General features: G+C 40.4%; 1 protein-coding gene across 7 annotated transcripts in view; it reads right to left on the bottom strand.

The window, feature by feature from the left end:
• Positions 1 to 21980, bottom strand: part of ddah1 (dimethylarginine dimethylaminohydrolase 1) — a 110642-nt gene that overhangs the window by 74334 nt on the left and 14328 nt on the right. The window contains exon 1 of one of the 7 annotated variants that reach the window (XM_038715271.1): positions 15955 to 16091. The exons of 5 other annotated variants lie outside the window; for them this stretch is intronic. The gene's annotated coding sequence lies outside the window, so the exon portion shown is untranslated. Of the gene's footprint in view, positions 1 to 15934; positions 16092 to 21980 lie in introns of those variants that run through there. One more of the 7 variants, XM_038715272.1, reaches the window with a different exon arrangement.

Here is a 21980-nt window from a genome sequence, read left to right as displayed (position 1 = left end):
CCGTCTGTTATGGCTGAACAAAAAGTGCTGCCCTCAGCCAACAGGAAACAGACAATGAGTTCTGTTCACAACTGCATGCTGTGACATACTGGCCAGTGTGTGTCTAAAAGGGATGTCTGTATGTACAAGTTTGTATTTTGAGTGCATGGGATAAGCTTTTGAGGGTGTATGCTGTCCTTGGACCTTTGTTTTTCAGTCTGTTGTCTTTTCTAATTGTGTCTATGAATCTCTCTGGCTCTGGATGCGTGTGTATTTATCTGTCGACTTCTTTGTGCATGTCTGTGTTTTGGTGGGTTGGAAATAAGAGGACTAAGACATGTGGAGAAGATTCATGGTCTCAATCTTGGCACATTTTCAACACTTCCTTCCAGACTGCTTATGTTGGGTTATTGTGTGTAGTCTACACCAGTGGTTTTCTGACAATCTGGGATTGTAGACCTCCGTCTGACTAAATCATGCAAGCACACACATCCCCCTGTCCTCAATTTAAAATTGTTTGAGTGTTTCTGCCAGTGTCTGCCAGTTTTCAAATATCTGTGAAGAAATTAAGGAGAGTGTCAGTGTTCCAAGATTATAAGAACTATGTTTATGGGACATTCTGAGCCCTAGTAATGTCTAAAAAATATTAATGAAAATAATTATATCATCAATATTTTGTCACTCGTCCTATTATTCCTTGTCTTCTATTTGGGAAATAATCGTGCCTGAAATCACAACAACAGTTATCTCACAGCGCTTTTCATAAAAGAGCAGGTCTAGACCGTACTCTGATGTTATTTACAGAAGCCAAACAATTCCCACCAAGAGCAACCACTAGGCAAACAGAGGCAAGGAAAAACTTCCTTTTAAGAGGCAGAAACCTCGAGCAGAACCATGGCTCAGGGTGGGTGGCCATCTGCCTCGACCGGTTGGGGGTGAAGGAGAGAAAGAGAGAGAGGGAGGGCAAGAGAGGAACAGAGAGAAAGAGCGCAGGAGAGGAATAGAGAAAAAGAGAGAGGGATGGAAGGAGAGAGAGGGGAGGGAGGCAGCCTACACAATATACACACAGAGGTACAGACAGTAAAGGTGATGTTGCTATAGACTAAATGAAAAATAGTAAGGCACTATGAGTTCTTTAAGATAAGATGGTGCCTGACCATTAAGAGCTTTGTAGGTAAGAAGAATTCTATTCTGGATTTTACTGGAAAATTACTTAATGTGAGACATGTCCTGATCAAAGATAACTCCAAGATTTCTCACAGTGGTGCTGGAGGCCAGGGCGATGCCATCAAGGGAAACTATATCTTTAGATAATGCGTCACGGAGGTGCTTGGGCCCCAGAACAATAACTTCAGTTTTATCTGAGTTTAACATTAGGGAAATTACAGGACATCCAGGTTTTAACATCCTGAAGGCACATTTGAAGTTTACCTAACTGATGAGTTTCATCTGGCTTGATCGATAGATATAACTGAGTATCATCTGCATAACAATGAAAGTTTATGCAATATTTCCTGATAATATTGCCTAAGGGAAGCATATATAAAGTGAAGAGGATTGGTTCGAGGACAGATCCTTGAGGAACTCCATGACTAACTTTGGAGTGCATGGAAACCAGATTAGAGTTCCTTTAATGCCAATGAAATGATCCAGTCTCTGTAATAGGACCAGATGGTCAAATGGCATCAAATGCAGCACCAAGATCTAATAAAACCAGTATAGAGACAAGTCCTTTGTCTGATGCAATTAGAAGGTTAGTAATTTTCACCAGTGCTGTCTCTGTGCTATGATGAGCTCTAAATCCTGACTGAAAATCCTCAAATAAACTATTGCTCTGTAGAAAGTCACACAGCTGTTTAGCAACTGCTTTCTCCAGGACCTTAGAGAGAAATGGAAGGTTAGATATAGGTCTATAGTTGGCTAAAACATCTGGATCAAGTTTGGGCTTTTTCAGAAGAGGTTTAATTACAGCTACTTTAAAGTACTGCGGTACATAGCCTGTTGATAAAGATAGATTGATCATATCTAGTATAGAAGTGCTGACTAAGGGTAAAACTTCTTTAAGCAGCCTAGTCAGGATGGGGTCTAAGAGGCAGGTTGATGGTTTAGATGAAGAAATTATTGAAGTTAGTTGGTAAAGATTGAGGGAAGCAAAACAGTCTAAACATATATCAGGTTTTACAGCCGTTTCTAAGGTTCCTGAGTTTAGAGATATGTCGGTGCCAGTTGAGGGCAGGTCTTGGTGAATTTTGTTTCTAATAGTTAGAATTTTATCATTAAAGAAGCTCATGAAGTCGTAACTACTAAAAGCTACGGGAATACTTGGCTCAATAGAGCTGTGACTCTCAGCCTGACTACAGTGCTGAAAAGAAACCTGGGGGGGTTCCTATTTTCCTCTATTAATGATGAGTAGTACGCTGCTCTGGCATTACAGAGGACCTTCCTATAAGTTTTAAGATTATCTTGCCAAATTAAACGAGACTTTTCCAGTTTGGTGGAACACCAATTTTGGAACTACAATTAACATAGTTTAGGCGGATGTATAGGAAGTATAATGTTACCATGAGCCTAATTTTTTGTTTTTACATTTAGTCAAATTGGTAACAAAAGTACTGAAGTCCATATCTGCATGTGCCCACGGATGTACAGACAATCATCACTGGAATAATTTGACACTAACAAAAACTTTAAAAACGTGATGATTCTCAAGCAAGTCCTGGAGTTATAACAACTTTTTTTCTATAATTTCTAAGTGAATTTTTGGACTTCTATTCGCAATTTGTTGTAAGAGTAAGTCACAATGAATTTAAAAATAAACACCTGTGTTCAGATTTGATTGAATTATGACTCTGACAAGGCGCACAATTTTAACTATCCTGCAACACACTGTGAGGCAAGCCTCACAGTTTGAAAACCTCTGTCTATGTAGTTCTGTATTGTAATTTTGTAGTATATCTGTGTGTACATTTTGGGCTGCACTGTAGAGTCTTTAGCTAAGACAAGTGAACAATGAGAGTTGAAATAGATTAAGCCTGCACTATTCAGTTTTTGTTCTATTTTTGCAACCTCTGACTGTGGTTTGTCCACATTATCTTTGGCAAACAAGACCCAAAGCATGACCTGCATGCTCCTCCATCACATGTTGTTCTCCCTGGAGACACGTTTCACTGCATAATGTGATAGATAGCTTGAGACAAGCATTTATGAGTGGATTTTTCAATGTTCCATCTTAAATAAATTGATTTTCTAGCAGAACTACACTTTCATACTCAGGGCTGACTGCAACAGACACAACCAGCTGCAAAATACCTTCTCTTTAACAGTGTCTGACATTTCAGTTTATGGGCTATTATTGCCATGCATCTCACCAAATTATATAATTATCGTGGAGCTGTCAACCAAACTTTGTTTGGATTCAGACTATTTCCACAAAGTGACAAATTTCAATGCCAATGGTTCACATGTGCTTCAACCTTTACAGCAGAGTGTGTACTAAAAGGCAAATGGACCCATTACAACTGAGAAAAGGGTGGCAGATTCTTCCTAATAGCTCTGCTGTAATGACCCTGTCATCTGCTCGATATTGACCTGTTTCCTAAATATTACTGGATCTACTTGGCCATCATTCAGCCTCGGCAGGCCTCTGCTGAGAAGTGTGGACCCTCTGATAAGTCGACCCTCTGGCTTAAAAGATCACAAGCCTAATTTAGTCTTTTAGAAGCTTATTTGGCTTCAGGCTATCTGACTCATCACCACCTTTCAAGTCATTAACAAAACCCCCTGAGTCATGAAAGACTTCTTACCGTCGATGGTGAATGAGAGTGACATAACTCTATATCTCTTGTAACCACAGTCAGTTGTTGTTGCTTATATAACAATGTGACCTGTAACGCTGATACTGGCAATCAGGAGTGCTAATGTGCTGATCCAGTCTGCTAACCAACTGATATGAACATCATCTACAAGCCAACAGAATTCCAGTTCATCAGTCTGCCTGCTGACCCTGCAGCCCCTGACCTGTGATCACCTGCCAAGACTGGTTCCAGAGAAGCTGGGCAGCAAGAAAGAGACTGGCCAAGTGTGATTTACCCCCTGCTGTGTTTTTATTATTAACCTGATCTTATGACAAAGATACAATGGCATACATAACACGTGCACTTACAGAGACACATGTTCCTTTGTTCTGGGCCTTCAGACATCTGCTAAGGGGAAGTTATGCACAGAATTAGCCAATAGCAAAGGTGGGTGTATCTGTGTACATGAGTAGTTGCAAGAAGTTTGAATTTGTCAAATATAAACTTACAAGCTCACTTCGTGCGCGCATGCACGTACGCACACACACACGTCTGCCTTTTCTACTCTTTCCAATTTTCCGGAAGTCTGCTGGAGCCTCCCACTGCTCTGGGCCCCAGCGGATGACTTCTTATTGTGGGTTTGGAGCCCCAGAGCAATTAGATGAGTTTATGGTAAGCGCTAAGAAGCGGAGAAGCTTGTCATTCTGTCAGAGTTGATTTCCTCCTTGCTCTAAATGCCGACCTCTCTGGGCTGCCAAGGGTGGACGTGGGCCACAGCTATGTATTTAAAAAAAAGAGTTGAGGGAAGTGGAATGTTCTTGAACCCTGCAGTGATTCAGTTTTTACTTCCTGTCACTACATTTAGTTGCTAAGTGATTTGAGCCAAAACATGCCTGGCTATGTAAATAATTTTTATCCAGTAAAAGGGGACTGATGGGAACTTGCAGATTTAGGCTACTTTTGTGTTAATATAGTAGATTAGTGAAGCATTCAGGGTTCTGCCTGGATTCTGCTCTAACAAAATGATTATTAAGATTTTGCCAGATACCGTACAATGCTTGTATTTTGAATAGCAAAAAAAAATCCCCAAGGCTGAACATCCTGTCATATTCACTGAGCCACAATCAATCATCATGTGATCAAAGTGCTGTCGGAGCTTGTAGGTATTCATAGGCTGCAGATGTAATCTGTATAAATGCACAACAGCTTCAAAAAAAATACAAAGAAATATAATATCAAACAAAGTTGAGGTAGTCTGTCATGGCATGACACAATGAATGAGTGAAATCCAAAACATTCCTTCCACAAGGACAGTAAAAACACATTCTAAACAGTAAAAGCACTATCATCATTCCCTACATGAATGAAAAAAAACCTGCTCTTGGGACTGCACCTCCCTGTGCAGTCCCAAGAGCGTTTCCCAACACTGTTGATGTCTTTTTTTCCGAGAGCTGTGCCAACAAAATACTTCATCCTCTCCACCTCTGAGGCCTGTGTATCCTCCTGAGTCTTTCTATGAAATTCACCTCTTTAGCAAAGTATTTGCTGGGAAAACTAATTAAACACAGTTACACAATGGAAAGGGGGCCTTATGTAACTTACACCAGCAATGCTGTGGCCCAAATGTAACAATTTTCACAGCCCTGAACTTGAATACCTCCTATCTGCACACGAATAAACAGACGTAATGTAAATACAACATGGAGTGTTGCCTCTTCACATCTGCAAGGATTAGAGATGGAGTCCTAAAAAAAATGGAGGTGAGGCAGACTACTCCGAGACAACACATATAAAAGGTCTCCAATATGCAACATGATCAGTTACGTTAAGTTACAAATAAAATGTACATGTGGCCATATTTATCTTTCAATATTCTAATCTAATAGATATTGCATTGATATCTATGGCCGTTTGTTGAATATGATGCTATTGGCCCCATCTATCGCTGCTGTATATTCCTAATGCAGCAGTAATGCAGGTTTTTTGGCTGTGATACATGTGCAGGCATTTTTCAGAGTAACAGTAGAAGGGCAAATTTGTCTGCTGCTGATAGAATATATAGCTAAGACAAAGTTGATACAGATGATACAAGTTTGTTTCAGAATTAAATAAAAAAAAAATATGGTGGAAGGGATCCACCAGCTGAATTATATATTTCATGTTTTTCTTTTTGTAAACAAAAGTGATGGGATGCAGGGATGTACTAATGCTAGCATGACTATGTAGTCAATATGTGGCTAACATAAGTTCTGCTCTTGTTTGGTATTAGAGTCAGGAACTACCTAACTTTGGATGCCAAAAGCCACATCTGATCTAATTAGACATATGTAAGTTGTCTCTAAAGAAAAATAATAGTTAAAATGTCTAGTGTCCGTAATGTAATACTACATGTCTATACTGTTATTAAAATAATTAAGAAATAAATGTTTAGGCTCGCCCGATGTCAGCTGGGATTGGCTCCAGCCCCCCGCGACCCTGTACGCAGGATAAGCGGTTGACGATGGATGGATGGATGGATGGATGGATGGATAGAAGAAATAAATGTTCAGGCTCGCCCGATGTTTAGTCCTTCAACTGCTGGCAATAAAAAAGTATCCCTATGCTATTGTGTCTTACAAATGCATGTGTGTGACAGAGCCAGTGGAAGTCCAGTGTACAGTGTGCCAGAGCTGTTAAGATCAGCAAGAAAGTGCATGCTTTCAGACAGTAGCTTCAAAAGAGAAGCCAGCTTACTAGGGCTGACCCCAAATAGTTGAAGGTTCGATGCTTCAATGAGTGGAGCCTGATTCGACTGTCAACCTCACAGTCAAAGCTTCGCAGCGAAACAGGGATCATGCCATTTTGGGTGATATGGGGGTGCTCAACGTCTGATTTTACATTGAACTACCAGTTTTCTCCCAATAAGTTAATACCTACAGCCTATTACAATATGCATTTCCACGTTTAATGCTGTAAATAAACATGTATAAAGAATAAAACTTTCAATAAATGTTTTTAAAGTGCGTAAATAAATCCAAAATTGTAACCCTAACCCTGGATCGTCAGTGCGCATGTGTAGGCGTAGCGTGTATGTGTAGTAGCAGCGGCAGTGGAGGAACGCTTGCTGAAGAGACGGAGCCCTAGCTTCACTGGTGTTGTGCCAAGTTTTTCCGCACTACGCGGGGACTTTCAGGTAATTTATCACCGTTGATGAACCATGCGATTTTATCTTTTTTAAATAGCCAGCTACTTAAAATAGACCCTCAAGGAACCGCCACGTGCATGCAGTTGTCGGCAGCACGGAATGCACGCAAAACACCAGTGAATGACAGGCGAGAGAAAGAGAGAGAGAGAGAGAGAGAGAAAAAGGTCAACAAAAAGGCTCAGTTTAGCTGGAAATTTACAGTGTAAGTTGAATGAATAGAGACTGCAGCTCTGCAGCTTCTCAAGTTTAAACCGGAGCCAGTGTGTGTTACACCCCCTCCAAATGGCAATCGCTGCGCACAAGGACAGGCAGGACTTGACGATTCTGATTCGACTATGTAAATCCTTAGTCGGGGACAGCCCTACAGCTTACAGATGTGTATATATTTTGTATTACATATCTATGCTTTACTCCTTTTTAAAGTGTGTTCCGGTTGTTTAAAAGTATGCTTTCTATTTCTGGGGATGTAATACATTTTACATTCGCTTATTTAGCTGATGCATTTATCCAAAGCTATATGCCAGAGGTTGCATGTCACTGGAGCAACTAGGGGTAAAGTGTATTGCTCAGGAACACATTTGTGGAAGTGTTGCAGTGAGAAATGAGCCCAGGTCTCCCACACCAAAGGCATTTGTCTTATCCACTGTGCCACATCTGAGCTGGAACCAGCAAATGTTTGAAAATAAGTTGTTAATTAAATCATTTATGCCGCTTGTTTTTCAACAACTGGATTAATCACCTAAGCGTTTTAACACTTACAAATTTCTGCTGGCACTGCGTGTGCGCTGTGCGTGACTGAGGAGATTGGCTGGTGGAGAAGGAGTGTGTGTTTTCAGTGTGATCCTTGGCGTGAGAACAGAATGAGAGCGGACATCACACCACACTGTGACAGCCAAGGGCAGACAGGAGAGGCAACACACACCTCCCCTGCCCAGCCCCGCATGCATACAAACTCTTACCCATCACACACATGTGAATGCGTACATGCACACGCATACAGAACTCTTTAAAACCATTATTAGATGTTTATGTTGGTATAAAAACTGTAGTTCTGTCGGTAAAGGACAAAAACTACAAAAGGTCTGTTGTCAGCTGTAAACTGTAACTAAAAGCTTTACTTCCAGTGCTTTAACTTTATAAAATCACTGAAAATACAAAAGTTATACACAGCCTCCTTCAAGTCTGAGCACTTCTTGGTTCTTGTCAATTTGACAAATACAGTACGGCATCAGAGGTGTTGAGAATATTGGCAGACACATCTCACAGACATATCACTTCAGTTCTGGAGAATGTCAACTCTAACGTGCATATAAATAAATCACAATCACAGTAATTTCCAAATGTTGCCCCAAGCCACTGTAGGCCACTGCTAAAATAAAGTAAAAAAAAGTAAAATACTACTTTAAATCCTGGCACTGAATAAGGCTTCCTACAGTGTGACATTTCTGTTTTGGATTTTGGAAAAAGTAATTTCCTTATTTTTAATTTTTTGCATATTTGTCACACTGAAATGTTTCAGATCATCAAACATAAGACAAACATAAGACATAGACAAACATAACCTGAGTAAATACAAGATGCAGTTTTTAAAATATGATTTCATTTAATAGGGGAAAGAGCTATCAAAACCCACCTGGCCTATGTGAAAAAGTAAATGCCCCCCTTGTTAAATTATGAATTAACTGTGAGTTACCACATTTTTTGGAAAGCTTAGTTCAATTTCACTTCCCACACCTAGGCCTGCTTATTGCCAGACCTATTGAATCATAACTTTTCAGACAAAGTGAAGTAGGGTAAAAGATCTCAAAAAGCAACACATCATCCCACTATCTAAAGAAATTCAAGAACAGATGAGAAACAAAGTTGTTGACATCTATCAGTCTAGGAAGGGTTACAAAGCTATTTGGACACCAGCAAACACGGTGAAAGCCATAATCCACAAATAGGGAAAACTTGGAACAGTGGTGAGCCTACCAGGAGTGGCCAGCCTACAGAATTTACTCCAAGAGCGCATCCACGGGAGAGTTTCAAGGTGAAAACCACTGCTGACCAAAAATAACACAAAGGCTCATCTCACACAAAAAATCTTAATGATCCCCAAGAGTATTTTGTGAAGTGACAAGACAAAAGTTTAACTTTTTGAAAGGCGTGCGTCCCGTTATATCTTGGTGTAAAACCAACACAGCATTTAATAAAAAGGACATCATACCAACAGTCAAACATGGTGGTGGTAGTGTGATGGTCTGGGGCTGCCTTGCTGCTTCATGACCTGGACAACTTGCCATAATTGATAGAACCATGAATTCTGCTCTCTACCAGAAAATCCTAAAGGAGCCATCAGTTCATGACCTCAAGTTCAAGTGCACTTGAGTTAAGCAGCAGGACAATTATCTGAAACACACCATCAAGTCCACCTCTGAATGGCTCAAGTAAACACAAAATTAAGGTTTTGGAGTGGCCTAGTCAAAGTCCAGACTTAAATCCAATTGAGATGCTGTGGCATGACCTTAAACCGTTCATGCTCAAAAACCCTCTGGTGTAGCTGAATTAAAACAATTCTGCAAAGCAGAGTAGGCCAAAATGCCTCCACAGCAATGTGAAAGACTCATTGCCATTTATTGCAAACTCTTGATTGCAGTTGTTGCCACCAAGGGTGGCACAACCAGTTATTAGGTTTAGGGGGCAATTACTTTTTCACACAGGTTTGAACAGCTATTTTCCCTTAATAAATAAAATCATCTTCTAAAAACTGCATTTTGTATTTACTCCAGTTATATTTGTCTAATATTAAAAGTTATTTGATGATCTGAAACATTTCAGTGTGAAAAAGATGCAAAACACAAAGAAATCAGGAAGGGTGGAAACACTTTTTCACAAAACTGTATTTCTTCTGTAATAAGAAATTTCCAATGAAAACTTCTCACTGGGTTGTGTACAGATTATCCAGAGTTAACAGCGCATGCTTCAAAAGACATGTTTTTTCAAAGTCTTTGGCACCACAAACAAAAATCTATTCACCTTCATTGTATTAAGGTGGCAACAGAAATCACAGAGTCTGATACCTAAAAACATCGGGGGGAAACCCAGACTATCTCCATACCTAAAGGTAAATTAGAAAATATGTTTCTTGTGGTTTTTGCAAAATGACCCTTTAAAGGTTGTTTGATGTCAGCAACACTGAACAGATGTACCCGTGACACGGTACTGTACACATGCACAAATTACACATGGGTGCAAGAGATGCAACAGGTGAGCATTCTCCTCCTGACAGTCTGAGAACATTGTTGCACCCAGTCGACACATACTGTCTGCTGACTCACCCTCATGTGGAAACTAGACACCTGAGTCTCACCCTCTTGCGTCTGAGAATGAATGTACTCGCATGCTCACACAGTAAGCACGTTTGTGTGAATGAAGACATGCATAATTCTACATACACAAATGGACACATTCTGCAGATTAATTCATGCAAACCAACAAGCAGCAAGCATATAGTCTACAACAGACTGATTCATTATATGAAATTAAAGTTGCCGTAGATGCTCATTTTCAGGTTCATACTTTCATTTAGGGTTTCTACTAGAAAATGTTCACATGCTTGAATGTTCAAAAAACACATTATATTTTTCATACTGTCCACTGCTTCATCACCTCTTTTCATCCTCTTTCAGAATAGCTCCTGTCTCTTTAAGGACCCCCTCCCTGAAAGCCCACTTGCTTCTGATTGGCCAACTTCCCCAAGTACAGAAGAGGGTTGGGGAAAAGTGGCACCGCACTAAATCAAGGCCTGCTATGCAAAACTCGCCCTCACTGATTACTGTATAAAAACATAACTTTATTTGTTTTGCTTAAACTGATGGAGAAATATTGTCCAGTTTCCCCTCTGATGTGCTCCGGTTGCTCTGACTCCACTTTTGCCAATTTACGGAGTTTATGTGTTAATGGTTACTTTAGCAGCTAACTACTGCTAACAACAGCTGCTACTCAGTTAGCCATGCAGCTAGCTGCCCTACTGCTGATCCTGCCCAGACTGGAAGCTTGGTGCTCTGGGGGTGTGTTGGTGGTTACACCTCTAACATGCTCTGGACTGCTGGTTCAAAGCCAGCTGATAACAGGAGGTACATGTTAGCAACAGCTAGCGGTTAGCAACCTGTAGCATTAGCATCAAGACAATGCTCTCTCTCTATCAGGAAACTTCATAAATCAAAGAGTTGAGGCAGAGCAGCCAGACACATCAGCGGTAAAACCAAGTAATTTTTATCTTTCCTTCATAATCATAAAAGCACTTTTTGTGAGACATAATGCACTGCACAACCTTCAGCTCTGGCTCTATGAGCTCATGTGACTGCTAACTCTCCAACGTAGGCTAGTCTACGTAACCTTGGGGGCGTAAAAATCCCAGATACATACATAACATCTAGCGCTCGTATGGATTCGCCCGTTTTGGGGGTGTATTTTGGGTGTGCAAGATACATATGAAGGAGGAAACAATGGAGGTGAAGGCTCATGGTATGTCAGTTACGTGTACTGAACTCTTTTTATTCAACTATGCCAAGGAAAATACAGTTTTCCATTCTACAGCACCTTTAAAGGGGCATGCCAATTGTACAGATGAACATGTACTCATTGCAGTCTGTTGAGGTCTTGGGGAGTAATACTGCATATGTGAAAACATTGCATAAAGCCTGTGGCTCCAGAGGAAGCTGTGAGAAATCTGATCAATTAAAATGTAAAAGGTTTCAGAATGAAAATGTGATTTTACCAGAACTCTGTAGCCCACTCATCTCATCTTAACCGCTACTAGAATGAAATCCCTAAATTGCAGACTGATTGTTGGCAAAATTTAATTGCGGGTATCATAGTTGACAGGTTTGGATATGGAAAAAGAATGTTTGGAGTTGCTGCATCAATTTTGAGTTTTTTTTAAACGTCCTTCATGCAAAACTAAAATCGATTGAGTACTTTTTTTTTTGTTTGGTTTGTTTGGACACTTGGAGGCAAGGTATTACCTGTTATAATCTCCCTATATATATATATATATATATATATATAGCTATTATAACTAACGTATTAGCAAATAGCTTATTTCCACATCCAGCAGACAAGCAGCAGAAATAGTAATATTGGAGTAGGTACTGGTACTGGATACTGGTTGCTCCACAAATGTAAGCACAATATTCACTCTACTTTTATCTTTGTTTTGCTTTCAACAAACTGCATGTGCCTCTTTAGATGCTCCATTATGTTCATATGATAGTTCCTAACTTTATCTGTCTGCTGTTTACTGCTGGGCAGGTAGTGGCCAATAGGGTTTTCAGAGCTTTTTCTCTGAAAACATCCACTGGGACTGGAAACAGGCTGATGAGAGTGGAGAGACATGAACCAAAACAGTAAAGTTACAGACCATAACACCAAAAAAAGAGTGAAAGATGCTAAAATACTTCAGAGTTGAGGGGAGTTGATGGGAATTCTCTGTGGTTTCATCACAACGAGCAATCCCTTTCACATTACACTTTGTCAATTGACCTATTTTAATATACTGATAATTATTGCAGCTTCAGTTTAGAGATTTTAAATTGAACTAATGACCTGTAATGGTATTTGAAATCTATACACATTCTCAAATACATGCTAATACCCAACTAATCCAGAGAAATTTAGAGGGGAACGACTCTCTATCCGTACATTCAAATTCAAATAGCTTCAGTATGAGAATATTTATTTCAGCTTATTACTTCTTAGGACTAATGAAAAGAAATAGAGAATACGCCTCACTCCAGCTATGAGCACTTTAGTACAGAGAGCATTCAGTGCATAATGAATGCTATCTTTTTGATATCTCTAAATTCCTGGGTCATTAGCATGTTTAAACCCACTTGCTTCAAATTGTTCACCAAATCAGGAGTGTGACTGTAGTTTCTCCTAAGGGAATGAGAATCACTGTGGCATAGAGCAGAAACAGCATATCATCCTGCTCACAAACATGAAAATACAGTACATGGGTACAACAGCCCCACATATTGTTCAATAGCTGAGATTATGTCATTACTTTAGCAAGATTCAGTCACTGTTAAATTCAATTTGATAGTGCCCCGTACTTTGGCATAATTAAAAAAAACACTCTGTAAAGCGGCATTAGTAAGACTGAATGATGGAGCAGAGAAAAATGCTCAGAGAGGGCAATTCTGGAGTGAAAACAGCATCTGAGATATATATCACTTTCATCAAAGACCGATGAGTAGGCCACTCCAACTAGGCAGAGCGCAGAAGAAGTTCATACAGTGACAGGAATATTTGCTCCATACGGTGATGGATGGGCCAAAAATTAAGAGAAGACACATGAAGCATACATCAAAGACAAAGTATTCACACTTATGATGAATTATCATCCGTTTGTGATTAGTGGATATATCAACAAAAACAGATGCGTTCTGGGTCAAATTCAGGTTCAATTTCTATAAATCTGCTGCAGTACAACAGGTTTGTTAGGGAAAAAGAAAAATAAGTACATTTTACAAGCAAGAAACAAGAAGACAACAAGAGATATAATCACAGAAATAAATAGCGTATACTGGAGCGTGCTGCAGAGACAAATCACTTCATGTTCTTGTCAGTAAAAATAATTTTGAAACAATATTGGCTGTGTGTTCTGAGAGTTGAGCAGTTGTGAAAACAGTATTTTTGCCTGGGCAGTGCTCTGGAGGCTTCGCATTTTCGTCAGATACAGCTACAGCGATGTACAAAATATGTCTGAGCCTTGCTTTAGCTTGTCCTCCCAGGACACCATCCAACAACAAGAAGTGAAATTGACATGATTGAGTGTGTGCCTTCTGTCTATATCAGCAAAAAAAGACAGATGGTGACTGTCGGGGTGGTTGGGGCGGTGAAATGTAGGTACGTCTGCAGGTGAAAGCTTTTCTATGTGTGGAATTTTGTGCACATCCAGATGCATACAACCATGGGTTAGCTCTGTTGGCATGTCTCTATTTTGTTTTCCATGGTTTAAACAAAGAATAGTTATACTGTGAATGACTAAAAGGGTGTGAAAGGGCAGTTTATTTTAAGGTGTGTAGCCAGGGGTCTAGCTCATGCTGGCTTAATCTTGACATGTAAATACAAAAGCCAGTCCCTCAAAGTAATGTGAGGCAAAGGGGTGAAGAGTTTATAATTTGCTTAGTATCTCTGAGACAGTTTGCTCAGAAACAACCTGAGTGGAACTGACAACGAAGGCCTAAAGTTAATGCAGAACTTTGAGGAATTTCAAGAGGAAAAGTGTGACATATAAAACATATTTAAAAGTTTGATTCTCTTAAAGGTAATTTTCAGCTTGTGACTTATTTTCCTTGTTTTTTACCATTACAATAAAATTGGTCTAGTTCAATATTTTATCAGTTACTTCACTCTTGATGAAACTCCAAGTCACCAGGAGCACTGCTCTGTTTCACACAGACACACAGTGCCAAAAACAAAACAGTTTCAACCATGTTCTTTCAACACTGCACTGATCCCTGCCTCCACTACATGTCTGTATCGTGTGCAGAATTTGATTATTTCAGCTAGAATGAGCTCAATGGAAAGTAGACGATTTAAGTAAATAGTCTGCGGTTGTGTTCCTTTGATGTTCTGTCAATTTCAAGTGCCAACTGGAAAGAAAACGCAATCACGCCAACCTCCTTGTGATAATTACCAGTAGGATATGAAGAGTGTTTTGACAGGCTCACACCTGTAGTCACCCAAAGTGGAGGCAGGACACATTTGATCATATTCAGCTTTTTATTCCATTGCTAGGCTACTTTAATAGACACACAAATTCATTACCACACAGACTCGGTTGCTGCCAGAACTAATGACTATTTTCCAATATTAATTCTTTAAAATGTCAGAAAAACTGTGAAAAAATCCCGTCTGATCAGTCAAAAAAATGTAACGTGTGCACATTACAGTGATATTTAAGAGACAAAAGCAGAAGGTCCATAATCATTAAAATTTTATTTTTTTCAAAAATAGTATTGTCATTACAATGATTTATGTTTAAAATAGAGAGCTAATTAAACCTTAAATGAATATTGATATATAACAATATTGATTGTTGGAGCTAGACATCATGGACCATCTGAGAAACACAAGCACCAAGAGTGGTGCAATAAACAGTAGTGTATTATCAACAAATTATTGTATGTGTAAGGTCAGCAGGTTCCCCACTTCCTCAGACACAGGTATATCTGATCTTAGCACCAGAGGTGGTGACTATCAGGCCAACAGGAGATATAATGAAGACTGTTGTTGTCACTGGTGGTAAGAGAGAAAACTGGGCATTTAACCACGACTGTCAACTGGACTGACAGGAAAGACTGATGGTAATAGTCTGCAAGATGTAAGAGATTCTTTTTGGCTCTGCATCTCCAGTAATCAATGAAGTTGACACTTTTTAAAAATTTTTTATCTCTGAGTCATTTTTTTAAAAAGTGAGAACAAAAGGGAGGGTATGAGAGTGAGAAGTCAAAGACTGACAGAGAGAGAAGAGAGAAAATAGAGAGAGAGCTTATAAGAGATTGCAGAGATTTATATCAATTAGTCTTGACTGATTTATGCTGTTTACAGAGTGCAGCAAAATGTGGCAGAAGCACTCATGGTATTACCAGTGAAGTATGTTGTTTGGTTAAGTAAGGGCCACTACTAAGTACATAAATGCAATCCTACTGCATCCACTGAGTCCTCAGTATTAGAGGTGTTAGAGTAGAGTTCTGTTTAAATAAATATGGCCAACAAGTCCAAAGTTTGCAACCAATTACAAATTAACGACGAGTTAGTATTTGAGAGCTTTTGTCACTCTTCTCTTTCTGCTTTTGAAATCCAAAAACATCACTATCAGAAAAAATAAGATACACATAACATTTTAGAAGAAATTAACTTTGAACCCCCAAACCTTCAAGTGAAAAGAGGGGTTTGTCTCAGATTATGTGGCACCCTCTCTGACCTCAGCGCGACTTTTCTCACCACCACTGCGCTTGGCCCACTTCCTGCGTCTTCCACTGCCTGGTCTCACATACCAAACCAGACATTCACACACCCACGGTGACGGCCGAGCATGACCCGGTCATCCTGCGAGGCTGAGAGGAGTTCCTATTCATGAGTGTACTGCAGCTGTCTCGCAGACTGCTGTGCTGTGCTGGGTTGGTGGGGTTGCAGTGGGTGAACCCATGGCCAAAAGGGGGCAGGGTCCAAGGTGACAGCAGGGCGGGGAGAGAGCTGTCTGGTCTATTCATGTTCTTTACACAACACTTCCTGGTACACATGAGAGGCAAAGTCCTGACATGTGTTGACCAGCCTATACAGAACACATTGTGATGCAAAAAAACAAAACAAAAACTGACCTAAGTCTGACTCAATGCAAAACTGTTTAGAGTGGAATGCAAAGACACCAACAAAGGACATCTCAGCATCACACAAATTTACCATCACTATCATATTTCCAGAAAATACGTTCTTTTCTGTTTACAAGCATGCTAAACAATATTGCTCAATCAAAGAGAGATTCTTACTTTTTCATTGGCAAACCATCTAGATTGTTGAGTGGTTGATTTGTGGCAACAGTGATCCTCAATTTCAGGTCGTTAAATATAAATGTTATACACTTAACCTGAGTAAGACCTCAGAAGACCTTATGTTTTGTAAGACAGTGAATGAGATATTGAGGATGGGAGAGGCTGCTGCACTGCAATGTTACGAATGAACACGCCAGACGAGTTGTCAGACAGACAAACAGTGAGAGGAAGGGCAGGTTAAAAGTGGAAGGAATGTGACAGATAGTTGGGGAGGGCACGTTGACCCTGGCCCACATGCTACTGGCGGGTTCCAGGTGTCTCACCCTCCTCCCCCGTTCACATGCGGATGTCAAGCCTCCCTGAAGGAAACCAGGTCGGTTCCGTTGGGGAAGTCATAAGAGCGGGGAGAGTCGCGAGGAATCTGCATCTGTAGTCAAAACAAGGCTTCGGTGCTGTCTGGTGTTAGTTTGGGAGCAGCTACATGACTAGAAAGGGGCCCGCATGGACATATAAACTGCGAGAACTGAACCTAAATATTACGTCTATAAAAACTTGACCTAAATATTGTGTCTGTGCAGGAGAATTTTCCATCCTGTCTCCAGACTTGAATTGACACCTAGGCCTTTTACACTTTTTTTTAAAGACCATTATTTTCCAAGCTCAGTAAGCTTAACTTACAGTAACTTCTTACAGCAGTATACCATTATAATGATACAGTAAGCATAAACTGGCTACACTTTAAGTCATCACAGTGTCTGAGCAGTACTAGTAAAAGGTGGCAGGTTTAGTAATACAACCCCAATTCCAATGAAGATGGGACGTTGTGTAAAACGTAAATAAAAACCAGAATATATTCATTTGCAAATCCTTTTCAAGCTATATTCAATTTAATACACTACAAAGACAAGATATTTAATGTTCAAACTGATAAACTTTATTGTTTTTTGCAAATATTCACTCACTTTGAATTTGATGCCTGCAACATGTTCCAAAAAAGCTGAGACAGGGGCAACAAAAGACTGGGAAAGTTGAGCAATGCTCAAAAAACACCTGTTTGGAACATTCCCCAGGTGAACAGGTTAATTGGAAACAAGTGAGTGTCACGATTGGGTATAAAAGCAGCATCCCTGAAAGGCTCAGTCATTCACAAGCAAGGATGGGGCGAGGTTCACTACTTTGTGAACAGATGCAAGAGCAAATAGTCCAACAGTTTAAGAACGTTTCTCAACCTACAATTGCAAGGAATGTAGGGATTTCATCATCTACAGTCCATAATATCATCAAAAGTTTCAGAGAATCAGGAGAAATCTCTGCACGTAAGTGGCAAGGCCAAAAACCAACATTGAATGCCTGTGACCTTCAATCCTCAGGTGGCACTGCATTAAAAACTGACATCAATGTGTAAAGGATATTAACACATGGGCTCAGGAACACTTCAGAAAACCATCGTCAGTTAACACATCAACAAGTGCATGTTAAAACTCTACCATGCAAAGCGTAAGCCATATATCAACACCACCCAGAAACGCCACCGGCTTCTCTGGGCCCGAGCTCATCTGAGATGGACGGATGCAAAGTGGAAAAGTGTGCTGTGGTCTGACGAGTCCACATTTCAGATTGTTTTTGGTAAAAAACAATCACATCTGTGAAGGCACCATTAATGCTGAAAGGTACATACAGGTTTTGGAGCAACATATGCTGCCATCCAAGCAACGTCTTATTCGGGGACGTGACTGTTTATTTCAGCAAGACAACGCCAAGTCACATTTTGTACGTGTTACAACAGCATGGCTTCATAGCAAAAGAGTGCGGTACATAGACTGGCCTGTCTGCAGTCCAGACCTATCTCCGATTGAAAATGTGTGGCGCATTATGAAATGCAAAATACGACAACGGAGACCCGGGTTGTTGAGCAACTGAAGTTGTTCATCAAGCAAGAATGGGAAAGAATTCCACCAACAAAGCTTCAACAATTAGTGTCCTCAGTTCCCAAACGCTTATTGAGTGTTGTTAAAAGGAAAGGTGATGTAACACAGCGGTAAACATGCCCGTGTCCCAGCTTTTTTGGAACGTGTTGCAGGCTTCAAATTCAAAGTGAGTGAATATTTCCAAAAAACAATAAAGTTTATCCGTTTGAAGATTACATATCTTGTCTTTGTGGAGTATTCAATTGAACACAGGTTGAAAAGGATTTGCAAATCATTGTATTCTGTTTGTATTTACATAACATCCCAATTTCATTGGAATTGGGGTTGTAATTTAGATCAGTCAGTGGATAAAGCTAAAATCACATCACTGCCCTGATCACTTGTTCTGAACTCTGGTGTTTCTGCTTCAGTAAAAACAGCGGTAGAAAAGTAAAAAGTGAGAGTGGAGGATCAGAATGGGATTTTGTTTTTATGTAATGAAGTTTGAGAGACTGCCAGTGCAATCTGAAGTTCAGGATATGAACACAGAGAAAAAGTCACCCAACTGCAGCTTCTGGGAGACAGCTGAAATTATAAGACAGTTTATCAGAATTCAGCAAAAATCACTACTTGTCATGGCTGCTGGACAGAGAGTTGAGTGCAGTTTTGTTTTTGCAGTCTTGTTGTTTAAAACTAGAAAGTTATGAATTTTTCAACAACAAAACCAATTTTAACAATGTTTACAGAAAATCCTTTCAGCTTAAGCTCCTGTAAATCTCATCAGCTATTCATCTGGACTGATATTGCAGTAAGCGTTCCAAGGTTTTAAGGATTAAACATTAACACTTATAAAGTAAAGATGTGGGAGAATCTAGCGTAACATCTGTGAAGTAGCTTCACCTTGTTGTTGTTGTTGTTGTTGAGCATGCAGTGAAAATGTCACTGATCCACTACCACTAGATAATGCAACTGTTTATATCTATTTAAGAGATAAGGTTGGCACGGTCAGCCATGGTAAATGTACTTCTGTTCTGAGATACTTTAATGATACCTGCTCTGATTCTACAGCAATATCCAGAAGTCACCTATAATGTCATAATATTAGGCATAATATTAGGCAAAGTTATCACAACTTGCTAATTCTCTTGCCAAGTTGTGCCTTTGGGCTGTATTAAAATGCAGTAGCAATGCAAATTTCGCCACTTACAAATCCAATTCTTGTGCTCGTTTGGTCATTTCGAGGCTCTAGAGTTAGGTGAGCTGGCCCTTTAACTGCCTGGTCTGAATGTAGAGGTGCAGCAGATAGTCTGTGATTGCTCAGCTTTTTACTCTTGACACAGTGAGTGATCCCAGATATCCTGTGGAGAAAATTCATTTTGGCTGCTTGTGTCCAACACCTCTCTGTTTCAGTCACTGCCACAAGCTTGTAACCACAGTGAGAATGAAGTAACTCGAATCACATCACATTGTGGCTCAGGTTCAGCAGAACTGTTGCATATATAAATTCCCCTTCAAAAACAAAATACAAAGATTTGTGCAAAAATGACCAATGTGTACTAAAATGAGAATAATTAATAGGTAATATTGAGACATGACATTTTTTTTATTTTCTACGAATATGGAAAGACCAATTCATGTACTGCTGTGGCTGTGAACATGATTTCCACATGATTGAACCACAAACCACTTAACTACCAATTATGTAACCAAACTACACACTTCTACTTGGCGCCCTGATCTGTGCGCTATATTAACTCCCACCAGTAACTATCCCTTTAGTTCAAGCTGAACTGCAATAAATTTCCACCTTAAGATCAACCAATATTAGCGTCTTGCAATACCCTTTTACCCTCTCATATATAAAAGGTGTAATGACAGGTGAACTCCTTTACCTGAGTTGGTGCTGAAAAACTATCAATAAAGTATGTAAGCAAGCAAAAACATGCGAGTTTTCATTGGCACAAGAAGTGCTAGCAGTTCAAACTTGCATCAAACATGCAAAACAATCTTTAACAAGTGCAACAATAAAATTGACTGTGAACTTGTCCACATCACATCTGCATTACACTCACTTCCTTCCTGCCAGACAGACATAAATACTTGAGGACGTTTTCAATTAGAACATTAACAGGATGCTTGGAGTCACTCGTCTTTAAATTTATAGATAAGTTATTTAGACAGTGAAGGTCACAGAAGGGGGAAGTTTGGCAACATATACTACACTGCAACAAATGATTAAGGTCAGGAGGAATCACAGAATAACTCAAATGCTGTCATCACGTCAGGGAAATATTGATTCTATACATGTAAAATACATTCCAGTTGAGACTCAAAAGACTGGATTGTGTCATGTATGTGCACAGGAATTGTTCCTGACACTGTGAGTCAGAAATCAGCTGTTCATCAGAGTGATGGCTTGTGGGAAGAAACTGTTCCTGAGTCTGTTGGTTTTGGCGTACAGTGCTCTGTGGCACCTACCAGAGGGGAGGAGCTGGAACAGGTTGTGTCTGGGGTGAGATGGATCTGCAGTGATGTTTCCTGCCCGTTTCCTGACTCTGGAAATGTATAAGTCCTGAATGGAGGGCAGGTTGGCACCGATGATCTTTTCTGCAGTCCTGACTGTCCGTTGTAGTCTGTCCTTGTCCTTTTTGGTGGCAGATCCAAACCAGACGGACGTGCAGAGGACAGACTGGATGATAGCTGTGTAAAAGTGGATCAGCAGGTCCTTAGGCAGGTTGAGCTTCCTGACCTGCCGCAGGAAGTACATCCTCTGGGCCTTCTTGATGATGGTGTCAGTGTTGGGCTCCCACTTTAGGTCCTGGGAAATAGTGGATCCCAGAAACCTGAAGGATTCCACAGCAGACACAGGGCTGTTTAGAATGGTAATGGGGGACAGAGTGGGGGGGGCTCCTCCTGAAGTCCACGATCATCTCCACAGTTTTGAGTTAAGCTCTAGGTTGTTCTGGCCATACGAGACAGCCAGCTGATCAAACTCCCGTCTGTAGGCCGACTCCTCACTGTCCCAGATGAGGCTGATGACCGTTGTGCCGTCAGCAAACTTCAGAAGTTTGACAGATGGGTCTCCTGAGATGCAGCTGTTGGTGTAGGGGGAGAAGAGCAGTGGGGAGAGAACACACCCCTGGGGGCACAGTGAGCTGGGTGAGTTTGGTGCTGAGGATGTCCGGGATGATGGTGTTGAACGCCGAGCTGAAGTCCATAAACAGGATCCTTGCATATGTCCCTGGAGTGTCGAGGTGTTGCAGGATGTAATGCAGTCCTAAGTTGACTGCATCATCCACTGACCTGTTAGCCCTGTAGGCAAACTGTAGGGGGTCCAACAAGGGGCCTTTAATGTCCTTCAGCTGGGCCAACACCAGTCTTTCAAAGGACTTCATGACTACAGATGTCAGGGCGACAGGCCTGTAGTCATTTACAGTGGGGGAAAAAAGTATTTGACCCCTTGCTGATTTTGCAGGTTTGCCCACTTACAAAGAATGCAACAATCTACAATTTTAATCATATGTACATTCTAACAGTGAAAGACAGAATCCCAAAGAAAATTCCAGAAAAT

This window comes from Micropterus salmoides, unplaced genomic scaffold (assembly GCF_014851395.1).
Source record: "Micropterus salmoides isolate LMB-PRFRI ecotype aquatic unplaced genomic scaffold, ASM1485139v1 Ms_hic_scaffold_13, whole genome shotgun sequence".
NCBI classification, from domain to species: Eukaryota; Metazoa; Chordata; class Actinopteri; order Centrarchiformes; family Centrarchidae; genus Micropterus; species Micropterus salmoides.
This window is presented reverse-complemented; position numbering and strand designations above follow the sequence as displayed.